Genomic DNA, 16,185 nt, shown 5'->3' with positions numbered 1-16,185 from the left:
CTTAGTACTAGGAATAAGAAGCGTGCTAGAAAAGTATCTGGCCCAAGAGTATATCCTGGACACTCTAACCATACTCCCCCAAATTCTATCATTAGAAGCTAATTCCTTTGGATGAGTAAACATTCTTTTCTATTACAAATATACCTGTGAGCTTAAACAGACAAAATTTGTCAAATGCTTCTTTGTATGCCCCATAGTATCTTCCACGCAGTAGGCATATAATCTACTTCTGCTAATTTTTAGTCAGAAGGTCAGGATTCCAATGCTAGTTCTGATACTTATTAACTTTGTGACCAGTTACAAAATACTTAAACCCTCAAAGCCTCAGTTTCCTCTGCTTTAAAATGAGGCTGGATTAACTCAGTTCTGTCAATCTGAAATTCTCATCCTATTTTAATTTGTTGAATTGATTTGATCATCCCGGTCCCATAAATGTGGTTGTATCTGCCTTATTTCTAACATCCAGGCCAAACAATCACACATAGTTTTACTTATGAATTAGGGACCAAATTCCAAGACACTGTGATGATTTTAAATTATGTATATTTGGCAACAGACCCAGTGTTTGCTTTTAAACAGTGGGAAAGTGTTTATAAATAGGAACAATAGAGCTCCCCAGCATTAACTAAACACTACAGCTGCTGTTTAGCCACTTGAAGGGAAACAATTTTCTGACAACAAATGGCAATGGTCAAGAAAGCTATGAAACTTAGGCCAGTCACCACAGAAAATAACTTCTTAGTTGCTTAGTTACCAGCCATGAGTGGAGTTCAATTAGGAAAAGACAACAAGTCTAACTAGACACACTGAATTTGGAAGGAAAAAGTTAAAAGCTGTCAGGTGGGTCTGGTGGAGTGATTGACAAACTGGGCTTTCCACAGCATGAAATTTGGCTTTGATACTGTGAGTGATTGACAGGTTGATGTCATCTGAAGAAGTGGGCTGTGAGTTGGAGAGGCTAGTTTGCAAGGAAGAGATTGACAGGTTACTGAAATTGTCCCATAGATGGAGGTAACCAAATAGAGATTTGTTTTGACAGGCCTTTTTATTTTAACCTTTTCATTGAGTGCACAGAGTGAGAAAGACCATCCAAAGTGTAAATTGAGTTATCAAACCAATGTCTAAATGATTGAGGTAGAATTGTGTATGTAGTAGAAACAGCACTAGACTTGGAGTCAATGGACCTTGTTTTGTTTCCTGCTCCACCATAAACTAGCTCTCATCTTGGACAAACTCCTTCTCTCTGGGTTTCCACTTATTCTTCTATGACATAAGGGTTTGGGACATCTCTGAAGTTTCTTCAGCCCTTTCAAGTCTATTTTCAAAGTTCTCTTCCAGCTCTTAAATTCAGTATTCTAAAGTTTCTTCTAGCTCTACTGCCATGTTCTGTGGTCTCTCTCACCTTTAAAGTCTATATTCTACTTTCTAAAATCCCTTCCAGAGAGGATCTTCTAGGTTTAAGGTCCTTTCTAGCCCTAACATCTTATATTTTACGTTCCAACTTACCTTTCAGGGTTCATATTCCATGTTCTATGTTCCAAGTAGCTTTCCAGCTCTGACACTGATAGAAAGTTCCTTCCTTCTCAGTTCTAAAATTCTGATTCTTTGCAATTTTTTATCAAATAAATACAAATATTTTCATGCAACTGCCCTAACTTCCCTACAATGTTGCTTCTCTCTTCATCCCTGCTGACCCTACCTTCTCTCTCTCTCTCTCTCTCTCTCTCTCTCTCTCTCTCTCTCTCACTCTGTCTGTCTGTCTGTCTCTGTCTCTGTCTCTGTCTCTGTCTCTGTCTCTGTCTCTGTCTCCTTCCCTTCCCCTTCCTCTTTTTCTCACCCCCTTTATCTTCTCCTCCCCACCACATAGGTGTGTGCATATGTATGAACTACTTGGTCTGGGTAAAGATAGAGAAAAGAATGAAATGTCAGCACTAAAAGATCTTTATTGTTCCTATTAGTGTTCTTACTCTTCATCCAGACTTGCAGTAGACCTTTGAGTACATACTATGGTGTACGTACTATTAGTACATTAGTACACACTATTGAGTGCATTACTTTTTTGTCCCGTCCTTACCCATTGTCTATCATTTTTCCCAGAATCTGAGTTGGAATGGGTTTCCAACCTGTATCCAAACAATATGTTCTCTCTCAGATGCCCAACAAGTGGTGTTGTTCAATCATGTCTGACTTTTCGTGTCTTTATGGATTCATGCCAGACCCTTCTATGCACTGCTATCTCCTGAAGTCTGTCCCAGTTCAAATTGAGTGCATTGGAGACATTACCTGTCTAATCCTCTGCTTTCCTCTTTTCATTTTGCTTCCTTTTGTCTTCAATCTTTCCCAACATCAGTCTTTTCCAATGAGTCATATCTTCTCATTATGTGGTCAAAGTATTTATGCTTCAGCTTCAGTATTTGACCTTCCAATGAATAGTATGAATTAATTTATTTGAGTATTGACTAATTTGATCTTCTTGCTGTCCAGGAGACTCTCAAAAATCTTCTCTGGGGCTACCATTTGAAAATGTCTATTCTGCACTGCTTGGCTTGCCTTTTATTTAGTTCAATATTTATACTCATGTATTGCTACTGGAAAACCATAATTTTGACCATACAGACTTTTGTAGGTGAGATGATGTCTCTGTTTTTAGTATGCTGTCCAGGTTTGTACAGTTTTCCTTCCTTCCAAGGAGCAAATAACATTTAATTTCTTGTCTGTAGTCACTTTCTGCAGTGATCTTTGATCCCAAATCCACCATCTATCTGCTTGAAATCCTCTTGTGAAAGGGAAAGCCACTATCTCCAAGGAACCTCATTCCTTTGGACATCTATAATGGTTATAGAAAGTTAGTTTTTTAAATTATTATTCTTTACATCAAGCTCAAATCCTTTTGTCACTTTCATCTTTTGTTCCCAATTCTGCATTCTATAGCCAGGTAGAACACATCTAATCCCCCCTCCCACATGGTGGCCCTACAAATACTTGAACTCAGAAATCCTATCCTCACTAAAGCTACTCAATTTCAGGTTAACTATGTCCATTTTAATGAAATGGATAGTTTTAGAGGAAACTGGGAAGATCTGCACAAAGGGATAAAAAGTGGAATAGAACTAGGAGAACAAATTATACAATGCAACAACATTTTAAAGAAAAACAAAAATGAAAGACTTTAGAACTCTTGTCATTGAATAATAAGCCACCATTTCAGAAGATCAAAGATGACGCACACTCCCTACCACCTGCCAAAGAGGTAGCAAACTCCATTTATAGAATTAGGAATGTATTTGTGGATGTTGCTAATGAGAGAATTTGCCTGGTTGAACTATGCAAATTTTTCAAGAGGGTTTTTGTTTACTTTTTCATTTGTTCATTGGAAGATGGGGATGGGAGAGAAATAGAAACTAAATAAATGCTTTTAAATTAAAAAAATAATAATCTACCCTTTTTTTCCCAACTAATCCCAATATTCAGTTTCCTCTTCAATCCTGATTGTTCTGCTTTTGAGGTACTCCTGTTTATCACTGTCCTTTCTAAAACACAGCATCCTAAAAATTATATAGCAGGGATACATAAACTATTTTGTCTGTGGCAAACCTTTTGGGGAGTCTGATGAAGTCTATGTACCTCTTCTCAGAATAATATTTTTATTTTCATTTTTTTAAATGTTGATTTTTTTGTTAAATTTTGAGTTCTGACTTGTCTCTCTTCTCCCTCCCAACCTCATACTAGAGAAAGCCAACATCTGACACAGAAATATATGTGAAGCCACAATACATACTTCCATGTATCAGTTCTTTCCCTGGAGGTGGATAGCATATTCCTTCACAAGAATTTTTGGTTATTTTCAATATTCATTTTGCTAAGAATAGCTTAGTCATTCACAGTTCCTCGTCAAACAATATTGCTCTTACCGTATACAGTATATTCTTGGTTCTGCTCATTTTATTCTTCATTATTTCATGCAAGTCTTTCTAAGTTTTTCTAAAATCAACCTGCCCATCATTTCCTAAAGCTGAGTAGTATTCCATAACAATGATATATTCAGTCATTTCTTAATTGATTGGCATCCCCTCACTTTTCAGGTCTTTGCCAAAACAAAGAGAACTGCTATAAATATTTTAGAATATAGAGGTTCTTTTACTTTTTCCCTGGTCACCTTGAGAAACAGATCTAATAGTGCCATTGGCGAATCAAAAGGTATAAACAGTTTTATAAGTCTTTGGAAATAATTCCATATTGATCTCCAAAATGGTTGGATCAGTTCATAGTTTCACCAACAATGTATGTGTCCCATTTTTTTTCATGTTTCTTCCGACATTTGTCATTTTCCCTTTCTATAATTTTGGCCAATCTGGTAGCTGTGAGATAGTATCTCAAAATTAATTTAATTTATATTTCTCAAATCAATAATGAAATAGAGCATTTTTATATGATTATATATACATATATAAAAAACTGATTTTTTTATCCAATAACTGTTTGACCATTAATCAATTGGGAAATGACTCATATTCTTATAAATTTAAGAAAGCTATCTATATATATATGAGATATAAGGCCTTTACCCAAGAAAATGTCTATAATTCTCCACCCCCGGTTTCCTGCTTTCTTTCTAATCTTGGCTACAATGGTTTTATTTATATAAAACCTTTTTTTCATTTAATATAATCAAAATTATCCATTTTACCACTCACAATGATTATTATCTCTTATTTATTCATAAATTTTCCCCACTCATAAATTTGATAGGTAATATCTTTCATGTTCTTCTCATTTACTTATAGCATCTCCCTTTATGTCTAGGTCCTATATCCATTTTGACTTTGTCTTGGTAAATAATGTAAGATACTGATCTATACCTAGTTTCTTTGAGACTTCTTTCCAGTTTTCTCAATAATTTTTTACCAAATAGTGACTTTTTATCTCAAAAACCTAAATCTTCACATTTATCAAAAACAAGGTTACTATAATCACTTACTACTGTGTACTGTATATCTATTGTATCCCATTGATTTACCATTCTATTTTTCACTGGTACTATATAGTTTTGATAATTACCACCTTTTCAGGGCTGTTTATCTATTTTCAGTGTCCACCTATAATTCAACTCTTACCAATGCTTTCAAGAAGCTATAACATGTGCAGCATGTAAAACCATCTCTGTAGAGTGCTTAAATCAGATTGAAGGTAACTAATGAGCTTCAAGCCAATTAGTGAATTAGGGGATGTCTATACCAGACATGTGAAGATTTCCTCTGGAAGAATGGGCAGATGAGAACAATTTGTTTGCATGGGAATGGAAGCATCTGAAGCAGGTGCCATGGAGAGCCTAGAACTTTGTGAGACATTAAAGACTCAAGGTCATCCACTGCACCCTGAATCATCACTAGTTATTTTGACTCTTGTCTTGCCATTGGACTTCAGTGATTGAAAGAAAAAGTGAGACTGACAATTTCATATAACTCTGCCCCACTCAAATCCAATTCATACAAGTCAAGACATGGCCCTATGATGTCACTGATGCACTTCAAAAATGAAGGACAAACAACAATAACAACAACCAGATAGTTTTGATAATTACCACCTTATGATACAGTTTAAGATCTGGTATAGCTCGATCTTCTTCCCTTCCTTTTTTCCCTCAATTAATTTCTTTGATATTCTTGACCTTCTGATATTCTAAATGAATTTTGTTATTATTTTTTCTAGCTCAATAAAATAATTTTATGGTAATTTATTTGAGATGGCACTGAATAAGTAAATTAGGTTAGGTAGAATTGTCATTTTTATTATATTGGCTTGTCTCACACATGAATAATTAATATTTCTCCAATTATTTGAATCTAATTTTATTTGTATAAAAAGTGTTTTATAATTATGTTCATGTAGTTTCTAGGTTTGTCTTGGCAGATAAACTCCCAGGTATTTTCTACCATCTGTGGTTATTTTAAATATCTCTTACTATCTGTTCTTGTAGGGCTCTGTTGGAGATGAATCGAAATACTCATGATTTATGTGGGTTTATTTTATATCCTGCTACTTTGTTAAAATTATTGATTGCCTCAATTAAAATTTTAGTTGAATCCCTAGGATTTTCCAAGACTAACATCTGTAAAGAGAGATAGTTTTATTACCTCACTACCCATTCTGCTTTCTTTAATTTCTTTTTCTTCTAGTATTGCTATTGCTAACATTTTTGGTACAATATTGAATAATATTGGTAATAATGGCCATCCTTGTTTCACTCCTGATCTTATTGGGAAGCCTTCTAGTTTATCTCCATTACAGATAATGCTTGCTGATCATTTTAGGTATATGCTTTTTATCATTTTAAGGATAAATCCTTTTGTACCTATGCTTTTAAGTTTTTTTTTTTCTTCTAACCCTTACCTTCTGTCTTAGAATCAATACTGTGTATTGGTTGTAAGGTAGAAGAGTGGTAAGGGCTAGGCAATGGGGGTTAAGAGACTTGACCAGGGTCACACAGCTAGGAAGTGCCTGAGATCAGGCTTGAACCTAGGACCTCCCATCTCTCAATCTCCTGAGATACCCAGCTGCCCCTGCTTTCAAGTTTTAAATAGGAATGGTATTGTATTTTGTCAAAACCTTTTTTCTGCCTCTATTGATATAATCATGATTTTGGTTATTTTTGTTATTCATATAAATAATTATTTTAATAATTTTCTTTATATTGAACCAGTCCTTCATTTCTGGTATAAATCCTATTTGGTCATAATGTATAATGTTTGTGATATATTGTAGTCTCCTAGTTAATATCTTTATTTTAAAATATTCTGTCAATATTTATTAGTGAAATTAAACTATTTCTATCTCTGATTTGTAAAATGGAGATTTGAACACTGGACTTCAATCTCCAGAAGTTCTTGGTACTTCCCAGAATTCCCAATAATCTCACCTGAGTCCTCACCTGAGTGCGAGAACACAATTTAGTATTTAAAGGGCTCTCTGCCTCCCAAGCATGCTCTTCTTTCACTTCTAAGCACACATCTCTCTACTGGGCATGCAAGATGTAGTAAGTGAAATGTGAATGGGCTAATCAGCCCTAGGCACATGTTTTTTCTTATTTTGTATTTCTTTATCCTTGAGTTCTAATAATCTTTAATAAACCTCATAAAATATAATACTTTAGTAGAGAAGCTAATTTAATTTTTATAGATTGTTGTTCTTCCTGGTTTAGTATCAGTACCATATTGTTTCATAAAAGAAGTTTAGTAGGAGTCCTTCTTTGCCTATTATTCCAAATAATTTATTTAATATTAGTTGATCTTTAAATGGTAGAATTCACTTGCAAATCCATCTGGTCCAGATGCTTTTCTCTTAGAAAGTTTATGGCCTGTTCAATTTTGTTTTTCTAAAGTAGATTTGTTTAGATACTCTATTTCCTTTTTTTTTTTAATGGGGGGTGGTGGTGTAATATTTTTTTAGTTTTCTCTCATTTCAATTGTTACAATTACAATTCTCTGGATAGCATATCTGAATTTATAAATATTCATTAAATTGCAAAATTTTAAAAAAATAAATGGTTATTTACTCTCCAATTTCTTTTTAATATGTATTTCTGTGGTCTTTTATTATTTTTTACATTATGATCTGGAAAAGGATGCATAAAATATTTCTCCTTTTCTGCATTTTACTATAAAGTTTTGTGCTCTAATATATAGTCAATTTTTGTAAAGGTACCAGATATAACTGGAAGAAACGCATATTTATTTTAATTCCTATTTAGTTCTCTCCAATTATCTACTATATCTAGCTTACCTACGATTCTATTCATCACCTTGATTTCTCTCGTTTAATTTTTGATTAGATTTTATCTAGTTCTGAGAGTGGAAAGTTGAAGTCCTCCACTATTATAATTTCATATCTATTCCCATTTGTAAAATCTAAAAAAATCCCCCCACACCCTTGTAATCTTCCCCTAATCAATCACCATAGTCCTACACCATCCAGAGGGTGAAACTTCCTGAAGCTGATTGACTCTGTGGTATATGCAGTTTCCTCAGGCCAGACTACCACCCCAGGGAAGTCAGATCTTTCTTAAAGTGCTCCCAAGTTCTCTTAGGCTGGACAACTGCTTTACCCTGACTTTTAATTATTTTTGCTACTGTAAAATTTACTTTGAGCATCAATTTATGTTGGGGGTCTAGGGGTAGGACTTGACAGTATAATTTTCTTGCCTTATTCCACCACCTTCCCACCAGTTTTTTCCATAATAATGTTTTTAAACAAACAAGACAAAAGACATATAAAGACAAAGGAAATTATGTTGAAATGTATTTAGAATTTTTTAAAGTTCATGAACATCAATTTAAGAACCCCTATTATAGAATTATCCTTCCATTTTTAGCCCCCAGTATGCTTTGTAAAGACTTTAGCTTTGTAAAACAATTTTCATAGTTTGACAAATTAGAACAAATTTCTTCTTCCAGGTACACTTCTCTATTTCTCAACCTGAATATCACCATTTATTTAACTGCAATATTCTTCATATTAATCTGGAAGAGTCCGATCTATCTGATATCCATGTAAATTCCAGAAGCCATTCTCTCTAAGAAGGTTTGTGGTTCAGTTAGCTATTGGAGTTTCAGAGATGCTTTTCCAAATTTGACTGTTAAAATTAGATAGACTATTGCTCATATCCTGAGCCAGAGATTTCCCATTGAACTCTAGTTTGTATTAAGAGCCTCAAATCCTTATTCTATTGAGATAGTTTAGGTCCAGTGAAATAAAATAGGATAGAGGGAAATACACAATTAGTAATTATAACTTTGAATGTGAATAGGATGAACATACCCATAAAATAGAAATGGATAGCAGAATGGATCAAAAACCAGAACCTGACAATATATTGTTTACAAGAAACACATTTAAAAATGAGAAACACACATAGAGTTATGGAAGACTTGAAATCAGTAGGAATGGGGTTATAGACTTCGCTTCAATATTCCCCCACCAAAAAAAAACCCTTGATCAAGTCATTTAAACTTTCTGCTCCTCAGGTTCCTCATACATATAATATAGGGAAGAGAGAGGGAACAAGAATTTCTATAGTACCTATAGGAGTAAGTGAAGTGGCACAATGCATAGAGTACAAGATTTGGAGTCAGGAATTCTCACTTTCCAGAATTCAAATCCAGCCTCAGTTTTCTTATCTATAACATGAGCTAGAGAAGGAAATGGCAAAACACTCCAGTATCTTTGCCAAGAAAACCCCAAATGGGGTCACAATGAGTCAGACATGACTGAAACAATTAAACAACAAAATATAAAGCTCCACTTTGCCTTATGAGTCTAAAGTATTATTCCAAAGTATAAAATGAGGGCAGAGCCAAGATGGTGGCTTAGTAGCAGCAAAAGCTGAAACTGCTCCAAGAATCCTCTCCAAACAAAGTATAAAATGCTGTGTGGATTAGAAAGTGTTATATAAGTATAAAGTATTATTCTAAGGTATTTGAGGCCTTTTTTTAGTCCATTTATCATTTTAGTTTATATTTATGCACATAAGCTGTTTTTGGACTGTACCCCTGATTTCACTGGCGTGTGGATGTCCTCTACCAATGCTGATGGCTACTAGCTTAGGGATCTGCTTAGAACACTGAGAATTACTAAGTGGCTTGTCCAGGTCACAAAGCTATTATGTACCAGAGAAAGGATCTGACTCCAGGTCTTCCTGACTCTCAAGTTACCTCTCTGTCCACTAAAGCCTTTCCTCAATATCAGTGAATGAACTGAAATCAAAGCATTCAGCTTAAGAATGGAATGAGTACCATAATGTGTGGAATGAAATTCCATTCAGAAGTGGGAGAAGTGTTAATGAGTGGGTTGGGATGATCAGGAAAGATGAATGAAGGAGGGGGACACTGTCCCTGGCTTGGCAAAAGGTTTGAGGACAGGGTCTGGGTATTTAATGGAGGAAAAGGCAGATGGGCTTCAAAGCCCACAGAATTAGGTTTCTGTCCAGTTTCAGCTACATTTTCCTTGCCAGAAGGGTTGCACCATAGAATAAGCCTAATGCCTCACTAGGATCCCATGGACCACTCCCAAACCAGATGTCCTTATTGTTACTTTAGGATTACATTCTTCTCCATAATCACCCTTATGTGCCTTCCTTTGTGTCCTGGATAGATTTCCTCTGAAGTCTGAACTGGTCTTCTTGATATCATGTTGTTTTCTCTAAATCACCATCTCCTCCCAATTTCTTTCTTTTCAGTCAATTCTGGCATTCCAAGACACACCCATTACTGGAAAGGGGGCAGGGGCAAGAAAAGAATACTTATCCTAGATTGGGCCTCTGGAGAAACCATCATCAAAACACTTCACTTTTCTCTGTATAGGTTTTCTCACCACAAATACAGTTCTTTCTCAACTGACACAATAAAATAACAATAATAATAGTAATAATAATGGACCTTTAAATATCACTATACAGTTGATGTGAAAGGCAGAGTAGTATAGTAGATAGAAAACTGGCTTCAGCGATAATGTGATGGAATCAGCTCATATTGGGGTGAGAAATATTGTAAAACTGAGTTTTAACACTCAAAACTTGGTACAAATCAGGACTTGATTTATTATTTTGTGAATTACCTAGATTTACTAAAGAGAAAAAATGTTAATAATGCATATTAAACTTAAAATTGGATTGTGCACACATTCTTTTTTCCAGAGGGCTGGTTGTTAAAGATTTACCATCATAATACAGAGCAGAAAAAATATGGGTTCAAGGCCATCTCTAATACATACTGGCTATGTAACCCAAAATATGTCACTTAAATTTTCAGTGTTATAGAACATTCTCTAAGATTTGAAAGGTACTAATCCAAATTTGATAGTAAAAATTTCTCCCTGGAAGCTCTCTGTGACAATGAAATAACATATCCATTTTCTTTCTCTTTATAGCTTACAACCTTGCCTGATAGATAGTACAAAAATTTATTACCTACCTGTTACAGATGAGAAAAACTGAGAGGCTCATTGAGTTGCAAGGACCTCGCACCTAGTTTAAGAGTTGAGACCCAAATCTAGATCTTCTGACTCGACTTTAGTGTTTTTCCCATTATGTGATGAAAATCCTAAGTACTCGTGTTTATATAGTATGTGGTTTATGAACCAAGTTCTATCTATGAGGAAGGTAGTGTCATTGTTATCTGCCCCATTTCACAGATGAAGAAACCAAGGCTCAGAGAGCCTTAAGTACACTCCCTGGAGTCACTTAACTAAATATAGAGCAAATATTTGAACTGAGGTTTCCCAACTTCAGGTCTAGTGACCATATTTAAGTTGAGTCCAGTCAGGTCAACAAGCATTCATTAAGCATCATACATTAAGTATGTGCCAGGCATTGTGCTAAGCACTGAGAATAAAAAGAAAGATCAAAAAAAGGTACTCAAAAAGCTGTTAGTCTAATGTTTGATCTGTATTGCCTCCCCTGGACCATGCCCCTCTCTAGTAAAAGAGAGCTAAATTTAAGTTGTGATTGGGTCATGGAAGGACTCACCAGAAAGAAAATCCAAAGAGCCCATTGGATGGTCAGGGCAGGAGCAAAGGGGGACAAAGGAGCAGCCCCCTCGAAGCAGGAAGAACAAAGGATGGTGACTTTGCCTATAAGCCCTGCTTTATAGCTTACTGTAAACCTGTTCATCAAAAGCCTCTGCCAGATGACCTGCAATAATGAATGGATGAAGGGAGAGACATTACAGAGCATCTGTACCTGATGTGGCCATAGATCACTAGAAGGACATTCCCATAAAGCAGTAGATGCCTTACTGCCTTCCCTACTTCCACTGCATGCTGGATCCCTTTCCAAGTTTTCAATTCCCATTCATTCCTTCATTCATTCATGCCCTCAACTATTTGTTGATGGGGTCTACTCTCCCAAGCAATTTTAGGAACTTTACCCTGGGCATATGTGGAATACAGAGATGACTATGGAATTATACTATAATGTACAATCCTACAAAGCCTAAAGGAATCCTTAACCATTATCTAATCGAAAACTTTTCATTTTATAGATAAGGAAACTGAGGTCCAGAAACAAAAAATAACTTATCAAAGGTCACAGTAAGAACGGATTTGAACCCAGGTCCTCTGTTGCCAATCTTTGCACTTGCTATACTTCATTCACTGTGTAAAAGAGAGCCATGAATGTATAGTGGACTATCCTCCAACCCTTCAAACTAGGTGTATATTTGATGCTTTGTTTTCCCTCCCTCTCTAACTCACCTTTGTAACCTGTTTCCAGTATATCCCCTTCTCTCTTTGGATACTTCACCATCTCTGGTGCAGCCCTCTCCACCCCATACAATAGCCTCCTGATGGATCTTCCTGCCTCAAGTCTCTTCCCACTCCTATCCATCTTCATTCAACCACCAAAGTGATTTTCCTAAAGCACAGGTCTTCTCATTTCACCCTCACTACTCAGTTAACTCCAGTGGGTCCGTCTCCTTTGGGAGAAAATACAGTGTTCCCAATGACTTTTAAAACCCTTCCTAGTCTAGTCTCTTCCTACCTTTCCAGTTTTCTTATTATATCTTACTCCCCAACAAACAGTAACATTGGCCTCCTGACTGTTCCATAAATAAGAAACTTTATTGCTAAATTAGGAATTGTAACTTCTATAGGAAGTATTTCCAACCCCTCTAATTCTAGTGCCTTTTATCTTAGTTATTTCCTAGTCTATGTTTTTATATATTTGTTTACTTGTCCTCTCTCCCCATTAGATTGTGAATTCCTTGAGGGAAAAGACTGCCTTTTGCCCTTTTTTTGGTATTCCCAGAACTTGGCACAATGCCTAGAAGATTGGGCACATAATCAATATTTACTATGTTAAAACTGAAAAGAGGAGGCAGTTAGGTGGCTCAGTGGACTGAGAGCTAAGCTTAAAGATGGGAGATCCTGGGTTCAAATATGGCCTTAGATGTTTCCTAACTGTGTGATCCTGGACAAGTCACTTAACCCTCAATGCCTAACTCTTACTGCTTTTCTGCCTTGGAACCAATATACAGTATTGATTCTAAGAAAAAAGGTAAGGATTTGGGGGGAGGGGGGACTGAAAAGGAGGACCCTCTTGATCATTTAATCCAAATGGTTCATTTAAATATAAGGAAACCAAAGAGCACAGTGACTTAATCAAAGTCACCCAGAGTGGCAACATTAGAATTAGATGCCTAACCTCCTGGTTTCAGACCCTTAGTACCTTTTTACTGCTCAGAGTACCCCTTATTGTTTGTTAGGATAAGATGATCAGTAACAATCAACTATGTGGAATAAATCATTATCCAGAGTCTTGAGGCTGGAGGTCCTCATCTCCCAAAGTTAATCACCTCAAATTGGAAATAAGACATGTATACATGTATACAAATATATGCAAAACAAGGCAACACACAAGGGGCTCAAAAATAAATGCTTATTCAAGTACATTATTATTAATAGTATTAACCATACTTAATATTATTAGGTTAATTTATCATCTATGTAGGGCACTCATCTAGGTTTTGGGGGACAACAAGTATTGATACAGATTCTGATTTCAAAGAGCTTATAATTCAATTGCAGGTTGAGAGGAAAAGGATAGGACAAGTAAAGAAAACATTATGATAATAAGAGTATCAGATAAGTATAAAGAAGAGATTTGGGTAAAATGCTATGGAGCCTAGGAAGTGGGAGAATATTCCTGGCTGAGTTTAATTCAATTTGATTTATTAAGTGACTGTGGTATGCAAGGAATTACACTAGGCACTATAGATACAATGACCAAAGAAAAAGAACAAGGAACAGTCCTTACCAGCAAGGAGTTTGTTGTTGTTTATCCTTTGTTAAGAAGACCAATGTCATCATAAAGTGATATCTTGATTTGTTGTGAATTGGATTTAAGTGAGCCAAAGCTGCACAAAGCCTTACTCTCACTTTCAAAGTCATCCAAGTTCAGTGTTAAGCAAGAGTCAGGATGGCTAGTGACGGCCCAGGATGCAATAGATGACCTTGACTTCTTCAATATCTGACCAAGCTCTAGGAATTCCACAATGCCCTCTTCTACCACCATCATAGACATTGGAACAAATTGTTCTCTGCCCATTCCAAGCTTGGGATTGCCATCCCCCTCACCCACCAGGTTTGAAGCTCATCAGTTACCCTCAACCCTATTTAGCCTTGGGGCAGGTAGGTAAGAGTGGATAGAGTAAGGACAATTTGGGTTCAAATCTGGCCTTAGACACTTCGTAAATAGTGTGACTCTGGACAAGTCACTTCACCTCAATTGCCTAGCCTTTGGTGCTCTTCTGTCTTAGAATTGATATTAAGACAGAACATAAAGGTAAAAAATAAAATCTTTTTTAGCCTCTATTGAGGTTTTACCAGGACATTGTCTCTGTACATGCTACCACTTCTTGGAGCCACAGGTGAGAGTTAGGTAAGAGATGGAAACCAAAGGTAGATGAGGAGCCCTGAAAAGGCCTTGGGCAAGCTCTTACAGCACAGGTGCTCTACCTCCCCAAACACCCTATACACCTCAACAAGGAACTTATATTATATTAGAAGGGAAGGTACCCTTCGCATAACTGCCAAGATAATCTTCCCAAGACCCAGTGCTGGCCAGTTAAAACTGCTACTCAAAAATCTAATGGTACCTCTCAAATGTCTCCAGGATAAAATGCAAACTCCTCTGTTTGGCATTTAAGGCCCTTGAGAAACTACCTTTTCCAGGCTTATTTCACCTTATTTTCTTCCTTTGTTCTAGATAAACTAAGCTGCTAGATGTGTCCCCAGAACTCCAGTCTCACAGAATCACAGAACTTGACACAAATGGGACTTCAGGGGCTATCTAGCCCAATTCGTGTATGAAAGGAATTCCCATTGGAATGTATCTGACTAGAGGTCCAACCTTCTTTTTGTACAGTCTTGGAATGCATCTTCCACATCACCCCCTTTTAGATTCTCATCTTCGTTTTAGGCTTACTTAGGTGTTATCCTTCACAAGTCTTCCTTTATTCCCTTAGTTCCACTGTATATAACAGAGTGCCAAAATACTATGGCATGTATACACCTTGAGGGAAACATGGACTATACATGTTTGTCTTCGTATTCGCAGAGCCAAGACTTTAATAGTTGCATAAATAATTGTTGAATACAAAGAATTACTATTTGATGATGTTGAGATTTGGCTATGGGGCTTGAGGTATGGTGGAAGAATATTTTAGTTGGATAGAAATCCATAAGTGAGATGTTCTTTTGGAGCTGGAGTAAAAAATTCTACCTCCTCTTATATTATCATTTAAAGATACTAAAAGTATTCTCTTCCTCCTCTAATTATGCTAGAACATTTTGTCAGAATGGCTCCTCTATCCTAGTCTATACTCTTTTATATGTGTATCTGTGTTCACATGGATTCAGAGTCTCTGATTGTAAGCTCCTTGAGGGCAGGGACTTGAGATCCTTTCTTCTTTGTCTCTCTAGAGTCCAGGAATGGGCATTGATTTCAGCTGGTGTTTAATTTTTTGGTATGAATTAAACAGAATACGACAACACTGGGCAGCTTCTTTGTCTAATTCTCCAGTGGCCAGCCTGCCACCTTCATGGGATTTACTGAAGCCAATTTTGCTATATAGCATGTTGGCCACAGGCAAAGACAACTTGGGAGCCTCCTCCCCTTTGGAGAGCTTTTCAGTATGGAACTGTTTCTTTATTCCCAGAGGGCCTCATAGAATCCAAGCTTTAGTAAGTGTCTCAAATAGGATTATCACTATTACATTATTTGATGTCAGCTCGCTAAAACAACAGGTTTCAACAAGTAACATTTCAATTAAAATCAAATTAAATATTTTGTTCCTTTGCTAGGATGGTATTTCAGTTAAGATTTCTCTGTGTTGTTTATTCAACAAATGTGTTTGGTGTGTGTAAACTGGAGTGATCCATTTATCTTTTCTTGACACTTTGGGAAAAATCCTGCATGGCTCAGTGGATGACACAGTTTACTACAAGTGGCAATGTTAGAATTTGAAATTCTCAAAGTACTTAGCATATCACCTTCTAGTCACTAAGGGCTACTCTAGAGCCCACATTTTGCAAGGGATTTTAACCTGTTAGAGGATAAGTATATATTTCCACAAAACAAATTCCATGTATTAATTATTATGCATCTGAAAAACATATCTGGAGGGAGATTAAAAA

The sequence above is a fragment of the Monodelphis domestica genome, chromosome 1 (assembly GCF_027887165.1).
Source record: "Monodelphis domestica isolate mMonDom1 chromosome 1, mMonDom1.pri, whole genome shotgun sequence".
Classification (NCBI taxonomy): domain Eukaryota; kingdom Metazoa; phylum Chordata; class Mammalia; order Didelphimorphia; family Didelphidae; genus Monodelphis; species Monodelphis domestica.
Note: the sequence above shows the minus strand (reverse complement) of the source record.